Genomic DNA, 26,500 nt, shown 5'->3' with positions numbered 1-26,500 from the left:
GGGTCATATAGCTCAGGTTACAGTAAAAACATTTTTTTTAAATCAATATTTAAAAAAAAGTGTAATGCAAAAAGTGTTTAAATTATGTACAAAACGTTTTGGAAGGTTAAAAAAAAGTCCATAAATTGACATAAAATATCAATGAGAAAGGATATTTTTATTATTCATTTGCTGTTTAGTAGAGAAAAAACACTTTGACATCAATTACTTATTTTTTCTCAGGGAAAATAATTATGGCGGCAGTAGGTTTTGAACCAATTCCTCCAAAGAATCTGGAACTTTAATCCAGCACCTTAGACACTGCTGATTTTTAGCTAATGCATCTGGATCATATTGATCAGATGTTGAGGAGAAAGGACTTTATTATTATTGATTTTCTTATTAGTGGAGAAAAACACATTGCCATCACTGACTGACATTTTCATAGTAAAATCATTATGGAAGCAGTGGGATTCAGACCCACGCCTCCAGAGAGACTGGAACCTAAATCCAGTGCCTTAGACCACTCGCCCTTGCTACCCCATGGATACTTTTGACTCAAAGCTCAGAGTTCTGGATCATATAGTTAAGATTACAAGAAAAAAATGTGTAGTTATAAATCAATACTTGAAAAGAAGTGTCATGTTAAAAGTGTTTAAAATACAAAAATTTAAAAAAGGTACAAAATTAGCAGACAATATTAATTAGAAAGGATTTTTTATTATTGACTAGCTGTTTAGTGGAGAAAAACACTTTGACATCAATGACAGTCGTTTTATCTTGAAAATAATTATGACAGCAGTGGAATTTGAACCCATGCCTCCAAACAGACTGGAGCCTTAATGCAGCATCTTAGACCGCTCAGCCACATTTCTACCTTGACTCCATAGCTCATAGTTTATAATTTTACATATTATTTTTACATTTTGAGAAGACTCTTGAAATTATGATAAACTGTTTTAAAATCTAGGGCAGATGATGAACTTTTTAACCTACCAATATTTTATTTTAGCAGCTTAGTGGCCTTAGACCGCTCGGCCATGGTACCAAATGAACACTCTTAGCTCACAGATCTGGGCTATATAGCACAGATTACAGTACAAACATTTTTTTTGTTTTAAATAAATACTTAAAAAGAAGTGTCACACCAAAAGTGTTTAAGTTATGTACAACATGTTTTGGAAGGTTAAAAAAGTACATCAATTGACATAAAATATTAATGAGAAAGGATTTTTTTATTATTCATTTGCTGTTTAGTAAAGAAAAACACTTTGACATCAATTACTTATTTTTTCTTAGGAAAAATAATTATGTCGGCAGTAGGTTTTGATCCAAAGCCTCCAAAGAAACTGGAACCTTAATCCAGCACCTTAGACACTGCTGATTTTTAGCTCATGCATCTGGATCATATCAATCAGCTATTGAGGAGAAAAGTCTTTATTATTATTGTTTTTCTTATTAGTGGAGAAAAACATTTTGTCATCACTGACTGATGTTTTCATAGTAAAATCATTATGGCAGCAGTGGGATTTGAACCCACGCCTCCAGAGAGACTGGAGCCTAAATCCAGCGCCTTAGACCGCTCGGCCATGCTACCACATGGACCTGTTTGACCGAATGCTCACAGTTCTGGATCATACAGTTGAGATTACAGGGAAAAAATGTGTTGTTTTAAATCAATACTTGAAAAGAAGTGTCATGTTACAAGTATTTAAAATACAAAAAGTTAAGGAAGCATAAAAAAGGTACAAAATTAGTAGACAATATTAATGAGTGAGGATTTTTTATTATTGATTTGCTGTTTAGTAGAGTAAAACAGTTTGACATCAATAAATGTCATTTTCTCTTGAAAATAATTATGGCAGCAGTGGGATTTGAACCCACGCCTCCAAAGAGACTGGAGCCTTAATCCAGCGCCTTAGACCGCTCGGCCATGCTACCACATATCTATTTTGGCTCCAAAGGTCATAGTTTATTATTTTACATATTATTTTTAAAGTTTGAGAAGACTCTTGAAATTGTGATAAACTGTTTTAAAATCTAGGACAGATGATGAACTTTTCAACCTTCCAATATTTTACTTTAGCAACTTAGTGGCCTTAGTCTGCTCGGCCATGGTACCACATGGACACTCTTAGCTCACAGATCTGGGTCATATAGCTCAGGTTACAGTAAAAACATTTTTTTAAATCAATATTTAAAAAAAAGTGTAATGCAAAAAGTGTTTAAATTATGTACAAAACGTTTTGGAAGGTTAAAAAAAGTACATAAATTGACATAAAATATCAATGAGAAAGGATATTTTTATTATTCATTTGCTGTTTAGTAGAGAAAAAACACTTTGACATCAATTACTTATTTTTTCTCAGGGAAAATAATTATGGCGGCAGTAGGTTTTGAACCAATTCCTCCAAAGAATCTGGAACTTTAATCCAGCACCTTAGACACTGCTGATTTTTAGCTAATGCATCTTTATCATATTGATCAGATGTTGAGGAGAAAGGACTTTATTATTATTGATTTTCTTATTAGTGGAGAAAAACACATTGCCATCACTGACTGACATTTTCATAGTAAAATCATTATGGAAGCAGTGGGATTCAGACCCACGCCTCCAGAGAGACTGGAACCTAAATCCAGTGCCTTAGACCACTCGCCCTTGCTACCCTATGGATACTTTTGACTCAAAGCTCAGAGTTCTGGATCATATAGTTAAGATTACAAGAAAAAATTGTGTAGTTATAAATCAATACTTGAAAAGAAGTGTCATGTTAAAAGTGTTTAAAATACAAAAATTTAAAAAAGGTACAAAATTAGCAGACAATATTAATTAGAAAGGATTTTTTATTATTGACTTGCTGTTTAGTGGAGAAAAACACTTTGACATCAATGACAGTCATTTTATCTTGAAAATAATTATGACAGCAGTGGAATTTGAACCCATGCCTCCAAACAGACTGGAGCCTTAATGCAGCATCTTAGACCGCTCAGCCACATTTCTACCTTGACTCCATAGCTCATAGTTTATAATTTTACATATTATTTTTACATTTTGAGAAGACTCTTGAAATTATGATAAACTGTTTTAAAATCTAGGGCAGATGATGAACTTTTTAACCTACCAATATTTTATTTTAGCAGCTTAGTGGCCTTAGACCGCTCGGCCATGGGACCAAATGAACACTCTTAGCTCACAGATCTGGGCCATATAGCACAGATTACAGTACAAACATTTTTTTTGTTTTAAATAAATACTTAAAAAGAAGTGTCATACCAAAAGTGTTTAAGTTATGTACAAAATGTTTTGGAAGGTTAAAAAAGTACATCAATTGACATAAAATATTAATGAGAAAGGATTTTTTTATTATTCATTTGCTGTTTAGTAAAGAAAAACACTTTGACATCAATGACTTATTTTTTCTTAGGAAAAATAATTATGGCGGCAGTAGGTTTTGATCCAAAGCCTCCAAAGAAACTGGAACCTTAATCCAGCACCTTAGACACTGCTGATTTTTAGCTCATGCATCTGGATCATATCAATCAGCTATTGAGGAGAAAAGTCTTTATTATTATTGTTTTTCTTATTAGTGGAGAAAAACATTTTGTCATCACTGACTGATGTTTTCATAGTAAAATCATTATGGCAGCAGTGGGATTTGAACCCACGCCTCCAGAGAGACTGGAGCCTAAATCCAGTGTCTTAGACCGCTCGGCCATGCTACCACATGGACCTGTTTGACCGAATGCTCACAGTTCTGGATCATACAGTTGAGATTACAGGGAAAAAATGTGTTGTTTTAAATCAATACTTGAAAAGAAGTGTCATGTTACAAGTATTTAAAATACAAAAAGTTAAGGAAGCATAAAAAAGGTACAAAATTAGTAGACAATATTAATGAGTAAGGATTTTTTATTATTGATTTGCTGTTTAGTAGAGTAAAACAGTTTGACATCAATAAATGTCATTTTCTCTTGAAAATAATTATGGCAGCAGTGGGATCTGAACCCACGCCTCCTAAGAGACTGGAGCCTTAATCCAGCGCCTTAGACCGCTCGGCCATGCTACCACATATCTATTTTGGCTCCAAAGGTCATAGTTTATTATTTTACATAATATTTTTAAAGTTTGAGAAGACTCTTGAAATTGTGATAAACTGTTTTAAAATCTAGGACAGATGATGAACTTTTCAACCTTCCAATATTTTACTTTAGCAACTTAGTGGCCTTAGACCGCTCGGCCATGGTACCACATGGCCACTCTTAGCTCACAGATCTGGGTCATATAGCTCAGGTTACAGTAAAAACATTTTTTTAAATCAATATTTAAAAAGAAGTGTAATGCAAAAAGTGTTTAAATTATGTACAAAACGTTTTGGAAGGTTAAAAAAGTACATAAATTGACATAAAATATCAATGAGAAAGGATATTTTTATTATTAATTTGCTGTTTAGTAGAGAAAAAACACTTTGACATCAATTACTTATTTTTTCTCAGGGAAAATAATTATGGCGGCAGTAGGTTTTGAACCAATTCCTCCAAAGAATCTGGAACTTTAATCCAGCACCTTAGACACTGCTGATTTTTAGCTAATGCATCTGGATCATATTGATCAGATGTTGAGGAGAAAGGACTTTATTATTATTGATTTTCTTATTAGTGGAGAAAAACACATTGCCATCACTGACTGACATTTTCATAGTAAAATCATTATGGAAGCAGTGGGATTCAGACCCACGCCTCCAGAGAGACTGGAACCTAAATCCAGTGCCTTAGACCACTCGCCCTTGCTACCCCATGGATACTTTTGACTCAAAGCTCAGAGTTCTGGATCATATAGTTAAGATTACAAGAAAAAATTGTGTAGTTATAAATCAATACTTGAAAAGAAGTGTCATGTTAAAAGTGTTTAAAATACAAAAATTTAAAAAAGGTACAAAATTAGTAGACAATATTAATTAGAAAGGATTTTTTATTATTGACTTGCTGTTTAGTGGAGAAAAACACTTTGACATCAATGACAGTCATTTTATCTTGAAAATAATTATGACAGCAGTGGAATTTGAACCCATGCCTCCAAACAGACTGGAGCCTTAATGCAGCATCTTAGACCGCTCATCCACATTTCTACCTTGACTCCATAGCTCATAGTTTATAATTTTACATATTATTTTTACATTTTGAGAAGACTCTTGAAATTATGATAAACTGTTTTAAAATCTAGGGCAGATGATGAACTTTTTAACCTACCAATATTTTATTTTAGCAGCTTAGTGGCCTTAGACCGCTCGGCCATGGTACCAAATGAACACTCTTAGCTCACAGATCTGGGCCATATAGCACAGATTACAGTACAAACATTTTTTTTTGTTTTAAATAAATACTTAAAAAGAAGTGTCATACCAAAAGTGTTTAAGTTATGTACAAAATGTTTTGGAAGGTTAAAAAAGTACATCAATTGACATAAAATATTAATGAGAAAGGATTTTTTTATTATTCATTTGCTGTTTAGTAAAGAAAAACACTTTGACATCAATGACTTATTTTTTCTTAGGAAAAATAATTATGGCGGCAGTAGGTTTTGATCCAAAGCCTCCAAAGAAACTGGAACCTTAATCCAGCACCTTAGACACTGCTGATTTTTAGCTCATGCATCTGGATCATATCAATCAGCTATTGAGGAGAAAAGTCTTTATTATTATTGTTTTTCTTATTAGTGGAGAAAAACATTTTGTCATCACTGACTGATGTTTTCATAGTAAAATCATTATGGCAGCAGTGGGATTTGAACCCACGCCTCCAGAGAGACTGGAGCCTAAATCCAGTGCCTTAGACCGCTCGGCCATGCTACCACATGGACCTGTTTGACCGAATGCTCACAGTTCTGGATCATACAGTTGAGATTACAGGGAAAAAATGTGTTGTTTTAAATCAATACTTGAAAAGAAGTGTCATGTTACAAGTATTTAAAATACAAAAAGTTAAGGAAGCATAAAAAAGGTACAAAATTAGTAGACAATATTAATGAGTAAGGATTTTTTATTATTGATTTGCTGTTTAGTAGAGTAAAACAGTTTGACATCAATAAATGTCATTTTCTCTTGAAAATAATTATGGCAGCAGTGGGATTTGAACCCACGCCTCCAAAGAGACTGGAGCCTTAATCCAGCGCCTTAGACCGCTCGGCCATGCAACCACATATCTATTTTGGCTCCAAAGGTCATAGTTTATTATTTTACATATTATTTTTAAAGTTTGAGAAGACTCTTGAAATTGTGATAAACTGTTTTAAAATCTAGGACAGATGATGAACTTTTCAACCTTCCAATATTTTACTTTAGCAACTTAGTGGCCTTAGTCCGCTCGGCCATGGTACCACATGGACACTCTTAGCTCACAGATCTGGGTCATATAGCTCAGGTTACAGTAAAAACATTTTTTTAAATCAATATTTAAAAAGAAGTGTAATGCAAAAAGTGTTTAAATTATGTACAAAACGTTTTGGAAGGTTAAAAAAAGTACATAAATTGACATAAAATATCAATGAGAAAGGATATTTTTATTATTCATTTGCTGTTTAGTAGAGAAAAAACACTTTGACATCAATTACTTATTTTTTCTCAGGGAAAATAATTATGGCGGCAGTAGGTTTTGAACCAATTCCTCCAAAGAATCTGGAACTTTAATCCAGCACCTTAGACACTGCTGATTTTTAGCTAATGCATCTGGATCATATTGATCAGATGTTGAGGAGAAAGGACTTTATTATTATTGATTTTCTTATTAGTGGAGAAAAACACATTGCCATCACTGACTGACATTTTCATAGTAAAATCATTATGGAAGCAGTGGGATTCAGACCCACGCCTCCACAGAGACTGGAACCTAAATCCAGTGCCTTAGACCACTCGCCCTTGCTACCCCATGGATACTTTTGACTCAAAGCTCAGAGTTCTGGATCATATAGTTAAGATTACAAGAAAAAATTGTGTAGTTATAAATCAATACTTGAAAAGAAGTGTCATGTTAAAAGTGTTTAAAATACAAAAATTTAAAAAAGGTACAAAATTAGCAGACAATATTAATTAGAAAGGATTTTTTATTATTGACTTGCTGTTTAGTGGAGAAAAACACTTTGACATCAATGACAGTCGTTTTATCTTGAAAATAATTATGACAGCAGTGGAATTTGAACCCATGCCTCCAAACAGACTGGAGCCTTAATGCAGCATCTTAGACCGCTCAGCCACATTTCTACCTTGACTCCATAGCTCATAGTTTATAATTTTACATATTATTTTTACATTTTGAGAAGACTCTTGAAATTATGATAAACTGTTTTAAAATCTAGGGCAGATGATGAACTTTTTAACCTACCAATATTTTATTTTAGCAGCTTAGTGGCCTTAGACCGCTCGGCCATGGTACCAAATGAACACTCTTAGCTCACAGATCTGGGCCATATAGCACAGATTACAGTACAAACATTTTTTTTTTGTTTTAAATAAATACTTAAAAAGAAGTGTCATACCAAAAGTGTTTAAGTTATGTACAAAATGTTTTGGAAGGTTAAAAAAGTACATCAATTGACATAAAATATTAAAGAGAAAGGATTTTTTTATTATTCATTTGCTGTTTAGTAAAGAAAAACACTTTGACATCAATGACTTATTTTTTCTTAGGAAAAATAATTATGGCGGCAGTAGGTTTTGATCCAAAGCCTCCAAAGAAACTGGAACCTTAATCCAGCACCTTAGACACTGCTGATTTTTAGCTCATGCATCTGGATCATATCAATCAGCTATTGAGGAGAAAAGTCTTTATTATTATTGTTTTTCTTATTAGTGGAGAAAAACATTTTGTCATCACTGACTGATGTTTTCATAGTAAAATCATTATGGCAGCAGTGGGATTTGAACCCACGCCTCCAGAGAGACTGGAGCCTAAATCCAGCGCTTTAGACCGCTCGGCCATGCTACCACATGGACCTGTTTGACCGAATGCTCACAGTTCTGGATCATACAGTTGAGATTACAGGGAAAAAATGTGTTGTTTTAAATCAATACTTGAAAAGAAGTGTCATGTTACAAGTATTTAAAATACAAAAAGTTAAGGAAGCATAAAAAAGGTACAAAATTAGTAGACAATATTAATGAGTAAGGATTTTTTATTATTGATTTGCTGTTTAGTAGAGTAAAACAGTTTGACATCAATAAATGTCATTTTCTCTTGAAAATAATTATGGCAGCAGTGGGATTTGAACTCACGCCTCCAAAGAGACTGGAGCCTTAATCCAGCGCCTTAGACCGCTCGGCCATGCTACCACATATCTATTTTGGCTCCAAAGGTCATAGTTTATTATTTTACATATTATTTTTAAAGTTTGAGAAGACTCTTGAAATTGTGATAAACTGTTTTAAAATCTAGGACAGATGATGAACTTTTCAACCTTCCAATATTTTACTTTAGCAACTTAGTGGCCTTAGTCCGCTCGGCCATGGTACCACATGGACACTCTTAGCTCACAGATCTGGGTCATATAGCTCAGGTTACAGTAAAAACATTTTTTTAAATCAATATTTAAAAAGAAGTGTAATGCAAAAAGTGTTTAAATTATGTACAAAACGTTTTGGAAGGTTAAAAAAAGTACATAAATTGACATAAAATATCAATGAGAAAGGATATTTTTATTATTCATTTGCTGTTTAGTAGAGAAAAAACACTTTGACATCAATTACTTATTTTTTCTCAGGGAAAATAATTATGGCGGCAGTAGGTTTTGAACCAATTCCTCCAAAGAATCTGGAACTTTAATCCAGCACCTTAGACACTGCTGATTTTTAGCTAATGAATCTGGATCATATTGATCAGATGTTGAGGAGAAAGGACTTTATTATTATTGATTTTCTTATTAGTGGAGAAAAACACATTGCCATCACTGACTGACATTTTCATAGTAAAATCATTATGGAAGCAGTGGGATTCAGACCCACGCCTCCACAGAGACTGGAACCTAAATCCAGTGCCTTAGACCACTCGCCCTTGCTACCCCATGGATACTTTTGACTCAAAGCTCAGAGTTCTGGATCATATAGTTAAGATTACAAGAAAAAATTGTGTAGTTATAAATCAATACTTGAAAAGAAGTGTCATGTTAAAAGTGTTTAAAATACAAAAATTTAAAAAAGGTACAAAATTAGCAGACAATATTAATTAGAAAGGATTTTTTTATTATTGACTTGCTGTTTAGTGGAGAAAAACACTTTGACATCAATGACAGTCGTTTTATCTTGAAAATAATTATGACAGCAGTGGAATTTGAACCCATGCCTCCAAACAGACTGGAGCCTTAATGCAGCATCTTAGACCGCTCAGCCACATTTCTACCTTGACTCCATAGCTCATAGTTTATAATTTTACATACTATTTTTACATTTTGAGAAGACTCTTGAAATTATGATAAACTGTTTTAAAATCTAGGGCAGATGATGAACTTTTTAACCTACCAATATTTTATTTTAGCAGCTTAGTGGCCTTAGACCGCTCGGCCATGGTACCAAATGAACACTCTTAGCTCACAGATCTGGGCCATATAGCACAGATTACAGTACAAACATTTTTTTTGTTTTAAATAAATACTTAAAAAGAAGTGTCATACCAAAAGTGTTTAAGTTATGTACAAAATGTTTTGGAAGGTTAAAAAAGTACATCAATTGACATAAAATATTAATGAGAAAGGATTTTTTTATTATTCATTTGCTGTTTAGTAAAGAAAAACACTTTGACATCAATGACTTATTTTTTCTTAGGAAAAATAATTATGGCGGCTGTAGGTTTTGATCCAAAGCCTCCAAAGAAACTGGAACCTTAATCCAGCACCTTAGACACTGCTGATTTTTAGCTCATGCATCTGGATCATATCAATCAGCTATTGAGGAGAAAAGTCTTTATTATTATTGTTTTTCTTATTAGTGGAGAAAAACATTTTGTCATCACTGACTGATGTTTTCATAGTAAAATCATTATGGCAGCAGTGGGATTTGAACCCACGCCTCCAGAGAGACTGGAGCCTAAATCCAGCGCCTTAGACCGCTCGGCCATGCTACCACATGGACCTGTTTGACCGAATGCTCACAGTTCTGGATCATACAGTTGAGATTACAGGGAAAAAATGTGTTGTTTTAAATCAATACTTGAAAAGAAGTGTCATGTTACAAGTATTTAAAATACAAAAAGTTAAGGAAGCATAAAAAAGGTACAAAATTAGTAGACAATATTAATGAGTAAGGATTTTTTATTATTGATTTGCTGTTTAGTAGAGTAAAACAGTTTGACATCAATAAATGTCATTTTCTCTTGAAAATAATTATGGCAGCAGTGGGATTTGAACCCACGCCTCCAAAGAGACTGGAGCCTTAATCCAGCGCCTTAGACCGCTCGGCCATGCTACCACATATCTATTTTGGCTCCAAAGGTCATAGTTTATTATCTTACATATTATTTTTAAAGTTTGAGAAGACTCTTGAAATTGTGATAAACTGTTTTAAAATCTAGGACAGATGATGAACTTTTCAACCTTCCAATATTTTAATTTAGCAACTTAGTGGCCTTAGTCCGCTCGGCCATGGTACCACATGGACACTCTTCGCTCACAGATCTGGGTCATATAGCTCAGGTTACAGTAAAAACATTTTTTTAAATCAATATTTAAAAAGAAGTGTAATGCAAAAAGTGTTTAAATGATGTACAAAACGTTTTGGAAGGTTAAAAAAAGTACATAAATTGACATAAAATATCAATGAGAAAGGATATTTTTATTATTCATTTGCTGTTTAGTAGAGAAAAAACACTTTGACATCAATTACTTATTTTTTCTCAGGGAAAATAATTATGGCGGCAATAGGTTTTGAACCAATTCCTCCAAAGAATCTGGAACTTTAATCCAGCACCTTAGACACTGTTGATTTTTAGCTAATGCATCTGGATCATATTGATCAGATGTTGAGGAGAAAGGACTTTATTATTATTGATTTTCTTATTAGTGGAGAAAAACACATTGCCATCACTGACTGACATTTTCATAGTAAAATCATTATGGAAGCAGTGGGATTCAGACCCACGCCTCCAGAGAGACTGGAACCTAAATCCAGTGCCTTAGACCACTCGCCCTTGCTACTCCATGGATACTTTTGACTCAAAGCTCAGAGTTCTGGATCATATAGTTAAGATTACAAGAAAAAATTGTGTAGTTATAAATCAATACTTGAAAAGAAGTGTCATGTTAAAAGTGTTTAAAATACAAAAATTTAAAAAAGGTACAAAATTAGCAGACAATATTAATTAGAAAGGATTTTTTATTATTGACTTGCTGTTTAGTGGAGAAAAACACTTTGACATCAATGACAGTCGTTTTATCTTGAAAATAATTATGACAGCAGTGGAATTTGAACCCATGCCTCCAAACAGACTGGAGCCTTAATGCAGCATCTTAGACTGCTCAGCCACATTTCTACCTTGACTCCATAGCTCATAGTTTATAATTTTACATATTATTTTTACATTTTGAGAAGACTCTTGAAATTATGATAAACTGTTTTAAAATCTAGGGCAGATGATGAACTTTTAAACCTACCAATATTTTATTTTAGCAGCTTAGTGGCCTTAGACCGCTCGGCCATGGTACCAAATGAACACTCTTAGCTCACAGATCTGGGCCATATAGCACAGATTACAGTACAAACATTTTTTTTTGTTTTAAATAAATACTTAAAAAGAAGTGTCATACCAAAAGTGTTTAAGTTATGTACAAAATGTTTTGGAAGGTTAAAAAAGTACATCAATTGACATAAAATATTAATGAGAAAGGATTTTTTTATTATTCATTTGCTGTTTAGTAAAGAAAAACACTTTGACATCAATGACTTTTTTTTCTTAGGAAAAATAATTATGGCGGCAGTAGGTTTTGATCCAAAGCCTCCAAAGAAACTGGAACCTTAATCCAGCACCTTAGACACTGCTGATTTTTAGCTCATGCATCTGGATCATATCAATCAGCTATTGAGGAGAAAAGTCTTTATTATTATTGTTTTTCTTATTAGTGGAGAAAAACATTTTGTCATCACTGACTGATGTTTTCATAGTAAAATCATTATGGCAGCAGTGGGATTTGAACCCACGCCTCCAGAGAGACTGGAGCCTAAATCCAGCGCCTTAGACCGCTCGGCCATGCTACCACATGGACCTGCTTGACCGAATGCTCACAGTTCTGGATCATACAGTTGAGATTACAGGGAAAAAATGTGTTGTTTTAAATCAATACTTGAAAAGAAGTGTCATGTTACAAGTATTTAAAATACAAAAAGTTAAGGAAGCATAAAAAAGGTACAAAATTAGTAGACAATATTAATGAGTAAGGATTTTTTATTATTGATTTGCTGTTTAGTAGAATAAAACAGTTTGACATCAATAAATGTCATTTTCTCTTGAAAATAATTATGACAGCAGTGGGATTTGAACCCACGCCTCCAAAGAGACTGGAGCCTTAATCCAGCGCCTTAGACCGCTCGGCCATGCTACCACATATCTATTTTGGCTCCAAAGGTCATAGTTTATTATTTTACATATTATTTTTAAAGTTTGAGAAGACTCTTGAAATTGTGATAAACTGTTTTAAAATCTAGGACAGATGATGAACTTTTCAACCTTCCAATATTTTACTTTAGCAACTTAGTGGCCTTAGACCGCTCGGCCATGGTACCACATGGACACTCTTAGCTCACAGATCTGGGTCATATAGCTCAGGTTACAGTAAAAACATTTTTTTAAATCAATATTTAAAAAGAAGTGTAATGCAAAAAGTGTTTAAATTATGTACAAAACGTTTTGGAAGGTTAAAAAAGTACATAAATTGACATAAAATATCAATGAGAAAGGATATTTTTATTATTCATTTGCTGTTTAGTAGAGAAAAAACACTTTGACATCAATTACTTATTTTTTCTCAGGGAAAATAATTATGGCGGCAGTAGGTTTTGAACCAATTCCTCCAAAGAATCTGGAACTTTAATCCAGCACCTTAGACACTGCTGATTTTTAGCTAATGCATCTGGATCATATTGATCAGATGTTGAGGAGAAAGGACTTTATTATTATTGATTTTCTTATTAGTGGAGAAAAACACATTGCCATCACTGACTGACATTTTCATAGTAAAATCATTATGGAAGCAGAGGAACTCAGACCCACGCCTCCAGAGAGACTGGAACCTAAATCCAGTGCCTTAGACCGCTCGCCCTTGCTACCCCATGGATACTTTTGACTCAAAGCTCAGAGTTCTGGATCATATAGTTAAGATTACAAGAAAAAATTGTGTAGTTATAAATCAATACTTGAAAAGAAGTGTCATGTTAAAAGTGTTTAAAATACAAAAATTTAAAAAAGGTACAAAATTAGCAGACAATATTAATTAGAAAGGATTTTTTATTATTGACTTGCTGTTTAGTGGAGAAAAACACTTTGACATCAATGACAGTCGTTTTATCTTGAAAATAATTATGACAGCAGTGGAATTTGAACCCATGCCTCCAAACAGACTGGAGCCGTAATGCAGCATCTTAGACCGCTCAGCCACATTTCTACCTTGACTCCATAGCTCATAGTTTATAATTTTACATATTATTTTTACATTTTGAGAAGACTCTTGAAATTATGATAAACTGTTTTAAAATCTAGGGCAGATGATGAACTTTTTAACCTACCAATATTTTATTTTAGCAGCTTAGTGGCCTTAGACCGCTCGGCCATGGTACCAAATGAACACTCTTAGCTCACAGATCTGGGCCATATAGCACAGATTACAGTACAAACATTTTTTTTTTGTTTTAAATAAATACTTAAAAAGAAGTGTCATACCAAAAGTGTTTAAATTATGTACAAAATGTTTTGGAAGGTTAAAAAAGTACATCAATTGACATAAAATATTAATGAGAAAGGATTTTTTTATTATTCATTTGCTGTTTAGTAAAGAAAAACACTTTGACATCAATTACTTATTTTTTCTTAGGAAAAATAATTATGGCGGCAGTAGGTTTTGATCCAAAGCCTCCAAAGAAACTGGAACCTTAATCCAGTACCTTAGACACTGCTGATTTTTAGCTCATGCATCTGGATCATATCAATCAGCTATTGAGGAGAAAAGTCTTTATTATTATTGTTTTTTTTATTAGTGGAGAAAAACATTTTGTCATCACTGACTGATGTTTTCATAGTAAAATCATTATGGCAGCAGTGGGATTTGAACCCACGCCTCCAGAGAGACTGGAGCCTAAATCCAGCGCCTTAGACTGCTCGGCCATGCTACCAGATGGACCTGTTTGACCGAATGCTCACAGTTCTGGATCATACAGTTGAGATTACAGGGAAAAAATGTGTTGTTTTAAATCAATACTTGAAAAGAAGTGTCATGTTACAAGTATTTAAAATACAAAAAGTTAAGGAAGCATAAAAAAGGTACAAAATTAGTAGACAATATTAATGAGTAAGGATTTTTTATTATTGATTTGCTGTTTAGTAGAGTAAAACAGTTTGACATCAATAAATGTCATTTTCTCTTGAAAATAATTATGGCAGCAGTGGGATTTGAACCCACGCCTCCAAAGAGACTGGAGCCTTAATCCAGCACCTTAGACCGCTCGGCCATGCTACCACATATCTATTTTGGCTCCAAAGGTCATAGTTTATTATTTTACATATTATTTTTAAAGTTTGAGAAGACTCTTGAAATTGTGATAAACTGTTTTAAAATCTAGGACAGATGATGAACTTTTCAACCTTCCAATATTTTACTTTAGCAACTTAGTGGCCTTAGACCGCTCGGCCATGGTACCACATGGACACTCTTAGCTCACAGATCTGGGTCATATAGCTCAGGTTACAGTAAAAACATTTTTTTAAATCAATATTTAAAAAGAAGTGTAATGCAAAAAGTGTTTAAATTATGTACAAAACGTTTTGGAAGGTTAAAAAAGTACATAAATTGACATAAAATATCAATGAGAAAGGATATTTTTATTATTCATTTGCTGTTTAGTAGAGAAAAAACACTTTGACATCAATTACTTATTTTTTCTCAGGGAAAATAATTATGGCGGCAGTAGGTTTTGAACCAATTCCTCCAAAGAATCTGGAACTTTAATCCAGCACCTTAGACACTGCTGATTTTTAGCTAATGCATCTGGATCATATTGATCAGATGTTGAGGAGAAAGGACTTTATTATTATTGATTTTCTTATTAGTGGAGAAAAACACATTGCCATCACTGACTGACATTTTCATAGTAAAATCATTATGGAAGCAGTGGGATTCAGACCCACGCCTCCAGAGAGACTGGAACCTAAATCCAGTGCCTTAGACCACTCACCCTTGCTTCCCCATGGATACTTTTGACTCAAAGCTCAGAGTTCTGGATCATATAGTTAAGATTACAAGAAAAAATTGTGTAGTTATAAATCAATACTTGAAAAGAAGTGTCATGTTAAAAGTGTTTAAAATACAAAAATTTTAAAAAGGTACAAAATTAGCAGACAATATTAATTAGAAAGGATTTTTTATTATTGACTTGCTGTTTAGTGGAGAAAAACACTTTGACATCAATGACAGTCGTTTTATCTTGAAAATAATTATGACAGCAGTGGAATTTGAACCCATGCCTCCAAACAGACTGGAGCCTTAATGCAGCATCTTAGACCGCTCAGCCACATTTCTACCTTGACTCCATAGCTCATAGTTTATAATTTTACATATTATTTTTACATTTTGAGAAGACTCTTGAAATTATGATAAACTGTTTTAAAATCTAGGGCAGATGATGAACTTTTTAACCTACCAATATTTTATTTTAGCAGCTTAGTGGCCTTAGACCGCTCGGCCATGGTACCAAATGAACACTCTTAGCTCACAGATCTGGGCCATAAAGCACAGATTACAGTACAAACATTTTTTTTTGTTTTAAATAAATACTTAAAAAGAAGTGTCATACCAAAAGTGTTTAAGTTATGTACAAAATGTTTTGGAAGGTTAAAAAAGTACATCAATTGACATAAAATATTAATGAGAAAGGATTTTTTTATTATTCATTTGCTGTTTAGTAAAGAAAAACACTTTGACATCAATGACTTATTTTTTCTTAGGAAAAATAATTATGGCGGCAGTAGGTTTTGATCCAAAGCCTCCAAAGAAACTGGAACCTTAATCCAGCACCTTAGACACTGCTGATTTTTAGCTCATGCATCTGGATCATATCAATCAGCTATTGAGGAGAAAAGTCTTTATTATTATTGTTTTTCTTATTAGTGGAGAAAACATTTTGTCATCACTGACTGATGTTTTCATAGTAAAATCATTATGGCAGCAGTGGGATTTGAACCCACGCCTCCAGAGAGACTGGAGCCTAAATCCAGCGACTTAGACCGCTCGGCCATGCTACCACATGGACCTGTTTGACCGAATGCTCACAGTTCTGGATCATACAGTTGAGATTACAGGGAAAAAATGTGTTGTTTTAAATCAATACTTGAAAAGAAGTGTCATGTTACAAGTATTTAAAATACAAAAAGTTAAGGAAGCATAAAAAAGGTACAAAATTAGTAGACAATATTAATGAGTAAGGATTTTTTATTATTGATTTGCTGTTTGATATCAATAAATGTCATTTTCTCTTGAAAATAATTATGGCAGCAGTGGGATTTGAACCCACGCCTCCAAAGAGACTGGAGCCTTAATCCAGCGCCTTAGACCGCTCGGCCATGCTACCACATATCTATTTTGGCTCCAAAGGTCATAGTTTATTATTTTACATATTATTTTTAAAGTTTGAGAAGACTCTTGAAATTGTGATAAACTGTTTTAAAATCTAGGACAGATGATGAACTTTTCAACCTTCCAATATTTTACTTTAGCAACTTAGTGGCCTTAGACCGCTCGGCCATGGTACCACATGGACACTCTTAGCTCACAGATCTGGGTCATATAGCTCAGGTTACAGTAAAAACATTTTTTTAAATCAATATTTAAAAAGAAGTGTAATGCAAAAAGTGTTTAAATTATGTACAAAACGTTTTGGAAGGTTAAAAAAGTACATAAATTGACATAAAATATCAATGAGAAAGGATATTTTTATTATTCATTTGCTGTTTAGTAGAGAAAAAACACTTTGACATCAATTACTTATTTTTTCTCAGGGAAAATAATTATGGCGGCAGTAGGTTTTGAACCAATTCCTCCAAAGAATCTGGAACTTTAATCCAGCACCTTAGACACTGCTGATTTTTAGCTAATGCATCTGGATCATATTGATCAGATGTTGAGGAGAAAGGACTTTATTATTATTAATTTTCTTATTAGTGGAGAAAAACACATTGCCATCACTGACTGACATTTTCATAGTAAAATCATTATGGAAGCAGTGGAATTCAGACCCACGCCTCCAGAGAGACTGGAACCTAAATCCAGTGCCTTAGACCACTCACCCTTGCTACCCCATGGATACTTTTGACTCAAAGCTCAGAGTTCTGGATCATATAGTTAAGATTACAAGAAAACATTGTGTAGTTATAAATCAATACTTGAAAAGAAGTGTCATGTTAAAAGTGTTTAAAATACAAAAATTTTAAAAAGGTACAAAATTAGCAGACAATATTAATTAGAAAGGATTTTTTATTATTGACTTGCTGTTTAGTGGAGAAAAACACTTTGACATCAATGACAGTCGTTTTATCTTGAAAATAATTATGACAGCAGTGGAATTTGAACCCATGCCTCCAAACAGACTGGAGCCTTAATGCAGCATCTTAGACCGCTCAGCCACATTTCTACCTTGACTCCATAGCTCATAGTTTATAATTTTACATATTATTTTTACATTTTGAGAAGACTCTTGAAATTATGATAAACTGTTTTAAAATCTAGGGCAGATGATGAACTTTTTAACCTACCAATATTTTATTTTAGCAGCTTAGTGGCCTTAGACCGCTCGGCCATGGTACCAAATGAACACTCTTAGCTCACAGATCTGGGCCATATAGCACAGATTACAGTACAAACATTTTTTTTTGTTTTAAATAAATACTTAAAAAGAAGTGTCATACCAAAAGTGTTTAAGTTATGTACAAAATGTTTTGGAAGGTTAAAAAAGTACATCAATTGACATAAAATATTAATGAGAAAGGATTTTTTTATTATTCATTTGCTGTTTAGTAAAGAAAAACACTTTGACATCAATGACTTATTTTTTCTTAGGAAAAATAATTATGGCGGCAGTAGGTTTTGATCCAAAGCCTCCAAAGAAACTGGAACCTTAATCCAGCACCTTAGACACTGCTGATTTTTAGCTCATGCATCTGGATCATATCAATCAGCTATTGAGGAGAAAAGTCTTTATTATTATTGTTTTTCTTATTAGTGGAGAAAAACATTTTGTCATCACTGACTGATGTTTTCATAGTAAAATCATTATGGCAGCAGTGGGATTTGAACCCACGCCTCCAGAGAGACTGGAGCCTAAATCCAGCGCCTTAGACCGCTCGGCCATGCTACCACATGGACCTGTTTGACCGAATGCTCACAGTTCTGGATCATACAGTTGAGATTACAGGGAAAAAATGTGTTGTTTTAAATCAATACTTGAAAAGAAGTGTCATGTTACAAGTATTTAAAATACAAAAAGTTAAGGAAGCATAAAAAAGGTACAAAATTAGTAGACAATATTAATGAGTAAGGATTTTTTATTATTGATTTGCTGTTTAGTAGAGTAAAACAGTTTGACATCAATAAATGTCATTTTCTCTTGAAAAGAATTATGGCAGCAGTGGGATTTGAACCCACGCCTCCAAAGAGACTGGAGCCTTAATCCAGCGCCTTAGACCGCTCGGCCATGCTACCACATATCTATTTTGGCTCCAAAGGTCATAGTTTATTATTTAACATATTATTTTTAAAGTTTGAGAAGACTCTTGAAATTGTGATAAACTGTTTTAAAATCTAGGACAGATGATGAACTTTTCAACCTTCCAATATTTTACTTTAGCAACTTAGTGGCCTTAGACCGCTCGGCCATGGTACCACATGGACACTCTTAGCTCACAGATCTGGGTCATATAGCTCAGGTTACAGTAAAAACATTTTTTTAAATCAATATTTAAAAAGAAGTGTAATGCAAAAAGTGTTTAAATTATGTACAAAACGTTTTGGAAGGTTAAAAAAGTACATAAATTGACATAAAATATCAATGAGAAAGGATAGTTTTATTATTCATTTGCTGTTTAGTAGAGAAAAAACACTTTGACATCAATTACTTATTTTTTCTCAGGGAAAATAATTATGGCGGCAGTAGGTTTTGAACCAATTCCTCCAAAGAATCTGGAACTTTAATCCAGCACCTTAGACACTGCTGATTTTTAGCTAATGCATCTGGATCATATTGATCAGATGTTGAGGAGAAAGGACTTTATTATTATTGATTTTCTTATTAGTGGAGAAAAACACATTGCCATCACTGACTGACATTTTCATAGTAAAATCATTATGGAAGCAGTGGGATTCAGACCCACGCCTCCAGAGAGACTGGAACCTAAATCCAGTGCCTTAGACCACTCGCCCTTGCTACCCCATGGATACTTTTGACTCAAAGCTCAGAGTTATGGATCATATAGTTAAGATTACAAGAAAAAATTGTGTAGTTATAAATCAATACTTGAAAAGAAGTGTCATGTTAAAAGTGTTTAAAATACAAAAATTTAAAAAAGGTAATAAATTAGCAGACAATATTGATTAGAAAGGATTTTTTATTATTGACTTGCTGTTTAGTGGAGAAAAACACTTTGACATCAATGACAGTCGTTTTATCTTGAAAATAATTATGACAGCAGTGGAATTTGAACCCATGCCTCCAAACAGACTGGAGCCTTAATGCAGCATCTTAGACCGCTCAGCCACATTTCTACCTTGACTCCATAGCTCATAGTTTATAATTTTACATATTATTTTTACATTTTGAGAAGACTCTTGAAATTATGATAAACTGTTTTAAAATCTAGGGCAGATGATGAACTTTTTAACCTACCAATATTTTATTTTAGCAGCTTAGTGGCCTTAGACCGCTCGGCCATGGTACCAAATGAACACTCTTAGCTCACAGATCTGGGCCATATAGCACAGATTACAGTACAAACATTTTTTTTTGTTTTAAATAAATTCTTAAAAAGAAGTGTCATACCAAAAGTGTTTAAGTTATGTACAAAATGTTTTGGAAGGTTAAAAAAGTACATCAATTGACATAAAATATTAATGAGAAAGGATTTTTTTATTATTCATTTGCTGTTTAGTAAAGAAAAACACTTTGACATCAATGACTTATTTTTTCTTAGGAAAAATAATTATGGCGGCAGTAGGTTTTGATCCAAAGCCTCCAAAGAAACTGGAACCTTAATCCAGCACCTTAGACACTGCTGATTTTTAGCTCATGCATCTGGATCATATCAATCAGCTATTGAGGAGAAAAGTCTTTATTATTATTGTTTTTCTTATTAGTGGAGAAAAACATTTTGTCATCACTGACTGATGTTTTCATAGTAAAATCATTATGGCAGCAGTGGGATTTGAACCCACGCCTCCAGAGAGACTGGAGCCTAAATCCAGCGCCTTAGACCGCTCGGCCATGCTTCCACATGGACCTGTGTGACCGAATGCTCACAGTTCTGGATCATACAGTTGAGATTACAGGGAAAAAATGTGTTGTTTTAAATCAATACTTGAAAAGAAGTGTCATGTTACAAGTATTTAAAATACAAAAAGTTAAGGAAGCATAAAAAAGGTACAAAATTAGTAGACAATATTAATGAGTAAGGATTTTTTATTATTGATTTGCTGTTTAGTAGAGTAAAACAGTTTGACATCAATAAATGTCATTTTCTCTTGAAAATAATTATGGCAGCAGTGGGATTTGAACCCACGCCTCCAAAGAGACTGGAGCCTTAATCCAGCGCCTTAGACCGCTCGGCCATGCTACCACATATCTATTTTGGCTCCAAAGGTCATAGTTTATTATTTTACATATTATTTTTAAAGTTTGAGAAGACTCTTGAAATTGTGATAAACTGTTTTAAAATCTAGGACAGATGATGAACTTTTCAACCTTCCAATATTTTACTTTAGCAACTTAGTGGCCTTAGTCCGCTCGGCCATGGTACCACATGGACACTCTTAGCTCACAGATCTGGGTCACGTAGCTCAGGTTACAGTAAAAACATTTTTTTAAATCAATATTTAAAAAGAAGTGTAATGCAAAAAGTGTTTAAATTATGTACAAAATGTTTTGGAAGGTTAAAAAAAGTACATAAATTGACATAAAATATCAATGAGAAAGGATATTTTTATTATTCATTTGCTGTTTAGTAGAGAAAAAACACTTTGACATCAATTACTTATTTTTTCTCAGGGAATTTAATTATGGCGGCAGTAGGTTTTGAACCAATTCCTCCAAAGAATCTGGAACTTTAATCCAGCACCTTAGACACTGCTGATTTTTAGCTAATGCATCTGGATCATATTGATCAGATGTTGAGGAGAAAGGACTTTATTATTATTGATTTTCTTATTAGTGGAGAAAAACACATTGCCATCACTGACTGACATTTTCATAGTAAAATCATTATGGAAGCAGTGGGATTCAGACCCACGCCTCCAGAGAGACTGGAACCTAAATCCAGTGCCTTAGACCACTCACCCTTGCTACCCCATGGATACTTTTGACTCAAAGCTCAGAGTTCTGGATCATATAGTTAAGATTACAAGAAAAAATTGTGTAGTTATAAATCAATACTTGAAAAGAAGTGTCATGTTAAAAGTGTTTAAAATACAAAAATTTAAAAAAGGTAATAAATTAGCAGACAATATTAATTAGAAAGGATTTTTTATTATTGACTTGCTGTTTAGTGGAGAAAAACACTTTGACATCAATGACAGTCGTTTTATCTTGAAAATAATTATGACAGCAGTGGAATTTGAACCCATGCCTCCAAACAGACTGGAGCCTTAATGCAGCATCTTAGACCGCTCAGCCACATTTCTACCTTGACTCCATAGCTCATAGTTTATAATTTTACATATTATTTTTACATTTTGAGAAGACTCTTGAAATTATGATAAACTGTTTTAAAATCTAGGGCAGATGATGAACTTTTTAACCTACCAATATTTTATTTTAGCAGCTTAGTGGCCTTAGACCGCTCGGCCATGGTACCAAATGAACACTCTTAGCTCACAGATCTGGGCCATATAGCACAGATTACAGTACAAACATTTTTTTTTTGTTTTAAATAAATACTTAAAAAGAAGTGTCATACCAAAAGTGTTTAAGTTATGTACAAAATGTTTTGGAAGGTTAAAAAAGTACATCAATTGACATAAAATATTAATGAGAAAGGATTTTTTTATTATTCATTTGCTGTTTAGTAAAGAAAAACACTTTGACATCAATGACTTATTTTTTCTTAGGAAAAATAATTATGGCGGCAGTAGGTTTTGATCCAAAGCCTCCAAAGAAACTGGAACCTTAATCCAGCACCTTAGACACTGCTGATTTTTAGCTCATGCATCTGGATCATATCAATCAGCTATTGAGGAGAAAAGTCTTTATTATTATTGTTTTTCTTATTAGTGGAGAAAAACATTTTGTCATCACTGACTGATGTTTTCATAGTAAAATCATTATGGCAGCAGTGGGATTTGAACCCACGCCTCCAGAGAGACTGGAGCCTAAATCCAGCGCCTTAGACCGCTCGGCCATGCTACCACATGGACCTGTTTGACCGAATGCTCACAGTTCTGGATCATACAGTTGAGATTACAGGGAAAAAATGTGTTGTTTTAAATCAATACTTGAAAAGAAGTGTCATGTTACAAGTATTTAAAATACAAAAAGTTAAGGAAGCATAAAAAAGGTACAAAATTAGTAGACAATATTAATGAGTAAGGATTTTTTATTATTGATTTGCTGTTTAGTAGAGTAAAACAGTTTGACATCAATAAATGTCATTTTCTCTTGAAAATAATTATGGCAGCAGTGGGATTTGAACCCACGCCTCCAAAGAGACTGGAGCCTTAATCCAGCGCCTTAGACCGCTCGGCCATGCTACCACATATCTATTTTGGCTCCAAAGGTCATAGTTTATTATTTTACATATTATTTTTAAAGTTTGAGAAGACTCTTGAAATTGTGATAAACTGTTTTAAAATCTAGGACAGATGATGAACTTTTCAACCTTCCAATATTTTACTTTAGCAACTTAGTGGCCTTAGTCCGCTCGGCCATGGTACCACATGGACACTCTTAGCTCACAGATCTGGGTCATGTAGCTCAGGTTACAGTAAAAACATTTTTTTAAATCAATATTTAAAAAGAAGTGTAATGCAAAAAGTGTTTAAATTATGTACAAAATGTTTTGGAAGGTTAAAAAAAGTACATAAATTGACATAAAATATCAATGAGAAAGGATATTTTTATTATTCATTTGCTGTTTAGTAGAGAAAAAACACTTTGACATCAATTACTTATTTTTTCTCAGGGAATTTAATTATGGCGGCAGTAGGTTTTGAACCAATTCCTCCAAAGAATCTGGAACTTTAATCCAGCACCTTAGACACTGCTGATTTTTAGCTAATGCATCTGGATCATATTGATCAGATGTTGAGGAGAAAGGACTTTATTATTATTGATTTTCTTATTAGTGGAGAAAAACACATTGCCATCACTGACTGACATTTTCATAGTAAAATCATTATGGAAGCAGTGGGATTCAGACCCACGCCTCCAGAGAGACTGGAACCTAAATCCAGTGCCTTAGACCACTCACCCTTGCTACCCCATGGATACTTTTGACTCAAAGCTCAGAGTTCTGGATCATATAGTTAAGATTACAAGAAAAAATTGTGTAGTTATAAATCAATACTTGAAAAGAAGTGTCATGTTAAAAGTGTTTAAAATACAAAAATTTTAAAAAGGTACAAAATTAGCAGACAATATTAATTAGAAAGGATTTTTTATTATTGACTTGCTGTTTAGTGGAGAAAAACACTTTGACATCAATGACAGTCGTTTTATCTTGAAAATAATTATGACAGCAGTGGAATTTGAACCCATGCCTCCAAACAGACTGGAGCCTTAATGCAGCATCTTAGACCGCTCAGCCACATTTCTACCTTGACTCCATAGCTCATAGTTTATAATTTTACATATTATTTTTACATTTTGAGAAGACTCTTGAAATTATGATAAACTGTTTTAAAATCTAGGGCAGATGATGAACTTTTTAACCTACCAATATTTTATTTTAGCAGCTTAGTGGCCTTAGACCGCTCGGCCATGGTACCAAATGAACACTCTTAGCTCACAGATCTGGGCCATATAGCACAGATTACAGTACAAACATTTTTTTTTTGTTTTAAATAAATACTTAAAAAGAAGTGTCATACCAAAAGTGTTTAAGTTATGTACAAAATGTTTTGGAAGGTTAAAAAAGTACATCAATTGACATAAAATATTAATGAGAAAGGATTTTTTTATTATTCATTTGCTGTTTAGTAAAGAAAAACACTTTGACATCAATGACTTATTTTTTCTTAGGAAAAATAATTATGGCGGCAGTAGGTTTTGATCCAAAGCCTCCAAAGAAACTGGAACCTTAATCCAGCACCTTAGACACTGCTGATTTTTAGCTCATGCATCTGGATCATATCAATCAGCTATTGAGGAGAAAAGTCTTTATTATTATTGTTTTTCTTATTAGTGGAGAAAAACATTTTGTCATCACTGACTGATGTTTTCATAGTAAAATCATTATGGCAGCAGTGGGATTTGAACCCACGCCTCCAGAGAGACTGGAGCCTAAATCCAGCGCCTTAGACCGCTCGGCCATGCTACCACATGGACCTGTTTGACCGAATGCTCACAGTTCTGGATCATACAGTTGAGATTACAGGGAAAAAATGTGTTATTTTAAATCAATACTTGAAAAGAAGTGTCATGTTACAAGTATTTAAAATACAAAAAGTTAAGGAAGCATAAAAAAGGTACAAAATTAGTAGACAATATTAATGAGTAAGGATTTTTTATTATTGATTTGCTGTTTAGTAGAGTAAAACAGTTTGACATCAATAAATGTCATTTTCTCTTGGAAAGAATTATGGCAGCAGTGGGATTTGAACCCACGCCTCCAAAGAGACTGGAGCCTTAATCCAGCGCCTTAGACCGCTCGGCCATGCTACCACATATCTATTTTGGCTCCAAAGGTCATAGTTTATTATTTAACATATTATTTTTAAAGTTTGAGAAGACTCTTGAAATTGTGATAAACTGTTTTAAAATCTAGGACAGATGATGAACTTTTCAACCTTCCAATATTTTACTTTAGCAACTTAGTGGCCTTAGACCGCTCGGCCATGGTACCACATGGACACTCTTAGCTCACAGATCTGGGTCATATAGCTCAGGTTACAGTAAAAACATTTTTTTAAATCAATATTTAAAAAGAAGTGTAATGCAAAAAGTGTTTAAATTATGTACAAAACGTTTTGGAAGGTTAAAAAGTACATAAATTGACATAAAATATCAATGAGAAAGGATAGTTTTATTATTCATTTGCTGTTTAGTAGAGAAAAAACACTTTGACATCAATTACTTATTTTTTCTCAGGGAAAATAATTATGGCGGCAGTAGGTTTTGAACCAATTCCTCCAAAGAATCTGGAACTTTAATCCAGCACCTTAGACACTGCTGATTTTTAGCTAATGCATCTGGATCATATTGATCAGATGTTGAGGAGAAAGGACTTTATTATTATTGATTTTCTTATTAGTGGAGAAAAACACATTGCCATCACTGACTGACATTTTCATAGTAAAATCATTATGGAAGCAGTGGGATTCAGACCCACGCCTCCAGAGAGACTGGAACCTAAATCCAGTGCCTTAGACCACTCGCCCTTGCTACCCCATGGATACTTTTGACTCAAAGCTCAGAGTTATGGATCATATAGTTAAGATTACAAGAAAAAATTGTGTAGTTATAAATCAATACTTGAAAAGAAGTGTCATGTTAAAAGTGTTTAAAATACAAAAATTTAAAAAAGGTAATAAATTAGCAGACAATATTAATTAGAAAGGATTTTTTATTATTGACTTGCTGTTTAGTGGAGAAAAACACTTTGACATCAATGACAGTCGTTTTATCTTGAAAATAATTATGACAGCAGTGGAATTTGAACCCATGCCTCCAAACAGACTGGAGCCTTAATGCAGCATCTTAGACCGCTCAGCCACATTTCTACCTTGACTCCATAGCTCATAGTTTATAATTTTACATATTATTTTTACATTTTGAGAAGACTCTTGAAATTATGATAAACTGTTTTAAAATCTAGGGCAGATGATGAACTTTTTAACCTACCAATATTTTATTTTAGCAGCTTAGTG

General features: G+C 33.5%; 24 non-coding genes across 24 annotated transcripts; all 24 read right to left on the bottom strand.

The window, feature by feature from the left end:
* Window positions 1-1,494: 1,494 nt before the first annotated feature.
* TRNAL-UAG (transfer RNA leucine (anticodon UAG)) lies at window positions 1,495-1,576 on the bottom strand. The gene has a single exon. It is a non-coding gene; the product is annotated as a tRNA-Leu (tRNA).
* A 262-nt stretch (window positions 1,577-1,838) lies between these two features.
* On the bottom strand, window positions 1,839-1,920 carry TRNAL-AAG (transfer RNA leucine (anticodon AAG)). Its single transcript has one exon. It is a non-coding gene; the product is annotated as a tRNA-Leu (tRNA).
* A 1,700-nt stretch (window positions 1,921-3,620) lies between these two features.
* Window positions 3,621-3,702, bottom strand: TRNAL-UAG (transfer RNA leucine (anticodon UAG)). Its single transcript has one exon. It is a non-coding gene; the product is annotated as a tRNA-Leu (tRNA).
* A 262-nt stretch (window positions 3,703-3,964) lies between these two features.
* TRNAL-AAG (transfer RNA leucine (anticodon AAG)) lies at window positions 3,965-4,046 on the bottom strand. The gene has a single exon. It is a non-coding gene; the product is annotated as a tRNA-Leu (tRNA).
* Window positions 4,047-5,746: 1,700 nt separating this feature from the next.
* Window positions 5,747-5,828, bottom strand: TRNAL-UAG (transfer RNA leucine (anticodon UAG)). The gene has a single exon. It is a non-coding gene; the product is annotated as a tRNA-Leu (tRNA).
* A 262-nt stretch (window positions 5,829-6,090) lies between these two features.
* On the bottom strand, window positions 6,091-6,172 carry TRNAL-AAG (transfer RNA leucine (anticodon AAG)). Its single transcript has one exon. It is a non-coding gene; the product is annotated as a tRNA-Leu (tRNA).
* Window positions 6,173-7,874: 1,702 nt separating this feature from the next.
* TRNAL-UAG (transfer RNA leucine (anticodon UAG)) lies at window positions 7,875-7,956 on the bottom strand. The gene has a single exon. It is a non-coding gene; the product is annotated as a tRNA-Leu (tRNA).
* Window positions 7,957-8,218: 262 nt separating this feature from the next.
* Window positions 8,219-8,300, bottom strand: TRNAL-AAG (transfer RNA leucine (anticodon AAG)). Its single transcript has one exon. It is a non-coding gene; the product is annotated as a tRNA-Leu (tRNA).
* A 1,701-nt stretch (window positions 8,301-10,001) lies between these two features.
* On the bottom strand, window positions 10,002-10,083 carry TRNAL-UAG (transfer RNA leucine (anticodon UAG)). Its single transcript has one exon. It is a non-coding gene; the product is annotated as a tRNA-Leu (tRNA).
* Window positions 10,084-10,345: 262 nt separating this feature from the next.
* Window positions 10,346-10,427, bottom strand: TRNAL-AAG (transfer RNA leucine (anticodon AAG)). The gene has a single exon. It is a non-coding gene; the product is annotated as a tRNA-Leu (tRNA).
* A 1,700-nt stretch (window positions 10,428-12,127) lies between these two features.
* TRNAL-UAG (transfer RNA leucine (anticodon UAG)) lies at window positions 12,128-12,209 on the bottom strand. Its single transcript has one exon. It is a non-coding gene; the product is annotated as a tRNA-Leu (tRNA).
* Window positions 12,210-12,471: 262 nt separating this feature from the next.
* On the bottom strand, window positions 12,472-12,553 carry TRNAL-AAG (transfer RNA leucine (anticodon AAG)). The gene has a single exon. It is a non-coding gene; the product is annotated as a tRNA-Leu (tRNA).
* A 1,701-nt stretch (window positions 12,554-14,254) lies between these two features.
* Window positions 14,255-14,336, bottom strand: TRNAL-UAG (transfer RNA leucine (anticodon UAG)). The gene has a single exon. It is a non-coding gene; the product is annotated as a tRNA-Leu (tRNA).
* A 262-nt stretch (window positions 14,337-14,598) lies between these two features.
* On the bottom strand, window positions 14,599-14,680 carry TRNAL-AAG (transfer RNA leucine (anticodon AAG)). The gene has a single exon. It is a non-coding gene; the product is annotated as a tRNA-Leu (tRNA).
* A 1,699-nt stretch (window positions 14,681-16,379) lies between these two features.
* On the bottom strand, window positions 16,380-16,461 carry TRNAL-UAG (transfer RNA leucine (anticodon UAG)). The gene has a single exon. It is a non-coding gene; the product is annotated as a tRNA-Leu (tRNA).
* Window positions 16,462-16,705: 244 nt separating this feature from the next.
* Window positions 16,706-16,787, bottom strand: TRNAL-AAG (transfer RNA leucine (anticodon AAG)). The gene has a single exon. It is a non-coding gene; the product is annotated as a tRNA-Leu (tRNA).
* A 1,700-nt stretch (window positions 16,788-18,487) lies between these two features.
* Window positions 18,488-18,569, bottom strand: TRNAL-UAG (transfer RNA leucine (anticodon UAG)). The gene has a single exon. It is a non-coding gene; the product is annotated as a tRNA-Leu (tRNA).
* Window positions 18,570-18,831: 262 nt separating this feature from the next.
* On the bottom strand, window positions 18,832-18,913 carry TRNAL-AAG (transfer RNA leucine (anticodon AAG)). The gene has a single exon. It is a non-coding gene; the product is annotated as a tRNA-Leu (tRNA).
* A 1,700-nt stretch (window positions 18,914-20,613) lies between these two features.
* On the bottom strand, window positions 20,614-20,695 carry TRNAL-UAG (transfer RNA leucine (anticodon UAG)). Its single transcript has one exon. It is a non-coding gene; the product is annotated as a tRNA-Leu (tRNA).
* A 262-nt stretch (window positions 20,696-20,957) lies between these two features.
* On the bottom strand, window positions 20,958-21,039 carry TRNAL-AAG (transfer RNA leucine (anticodon AAG)). Its single transcript has one exon. It is a non-coding gene; the product is annotated as a tRNA-Leu (tRNA).
* Window positions 21,040-22,741: 1,702 nt separating this feature from the next.
* On the bottom strand, window positions 22,742-22,823 carry TRNAL-UAG (transfer RNA leucine (anticodon UAG)). Its single transcript has one exon. It is a non-coding gene; the product is annotated as a tRNA-Leu (tRNA).
* Window positions 22,824-23,085: 262 nt separating this feature from the next.
* TRNAL-AAG (transfer RNA leucine (anticodon AAG)) lies at window positions 23,086-23,167 on the bottom strand. Its single transcript has one exon. It is a non-coding gene; the product is annotated as a tRNA-Leu (tRNA).
* Window positions 23,168-24,869: 1,702 nt separating this feature from the next.
* On the bottom strand, window positions 24,870-24,951 carry TRNAL-UAG (transfer RNA leucine (anticodon UAG)). Its single transcript has one exon. It is a non-coding gene; the product is annotated as a tRNA-Leu (tRNA).
* A 262-nt stretch (window positions 24,952-25,213) lies between these two features.
* TRNAL-AAG (transfer RNA leucine (anticodon AAG)) lies at window positions 25,214-25,295 on the bottom strand. The gene has a single exon. It is a non-coding gene; the product is annotated as a tRNA-Leu (tRNA).
* Between the last annotated feature and the right edge of the window lie 1,205 nt (window positions 25,296-26,500).

Source organism: Pseudophryne corroboree, chromosome 3, assembly GCF_028390025.1.
Source record: "Pseudophryne corroboree isolate aPseCor3 chromosome 3, aPseCor3.hap2, whole genome shotgun sequence".
Classification (NCBI taxonomy): Eukaryota; Metazoa; Chordata; class Amphibia; order Anura; family Myobatrachidae; genus Pseudophryne; species Pseudophryne corroboree.
This window is presented reverse-complemented; position numbering and strand designations above follow the sequence as displayed.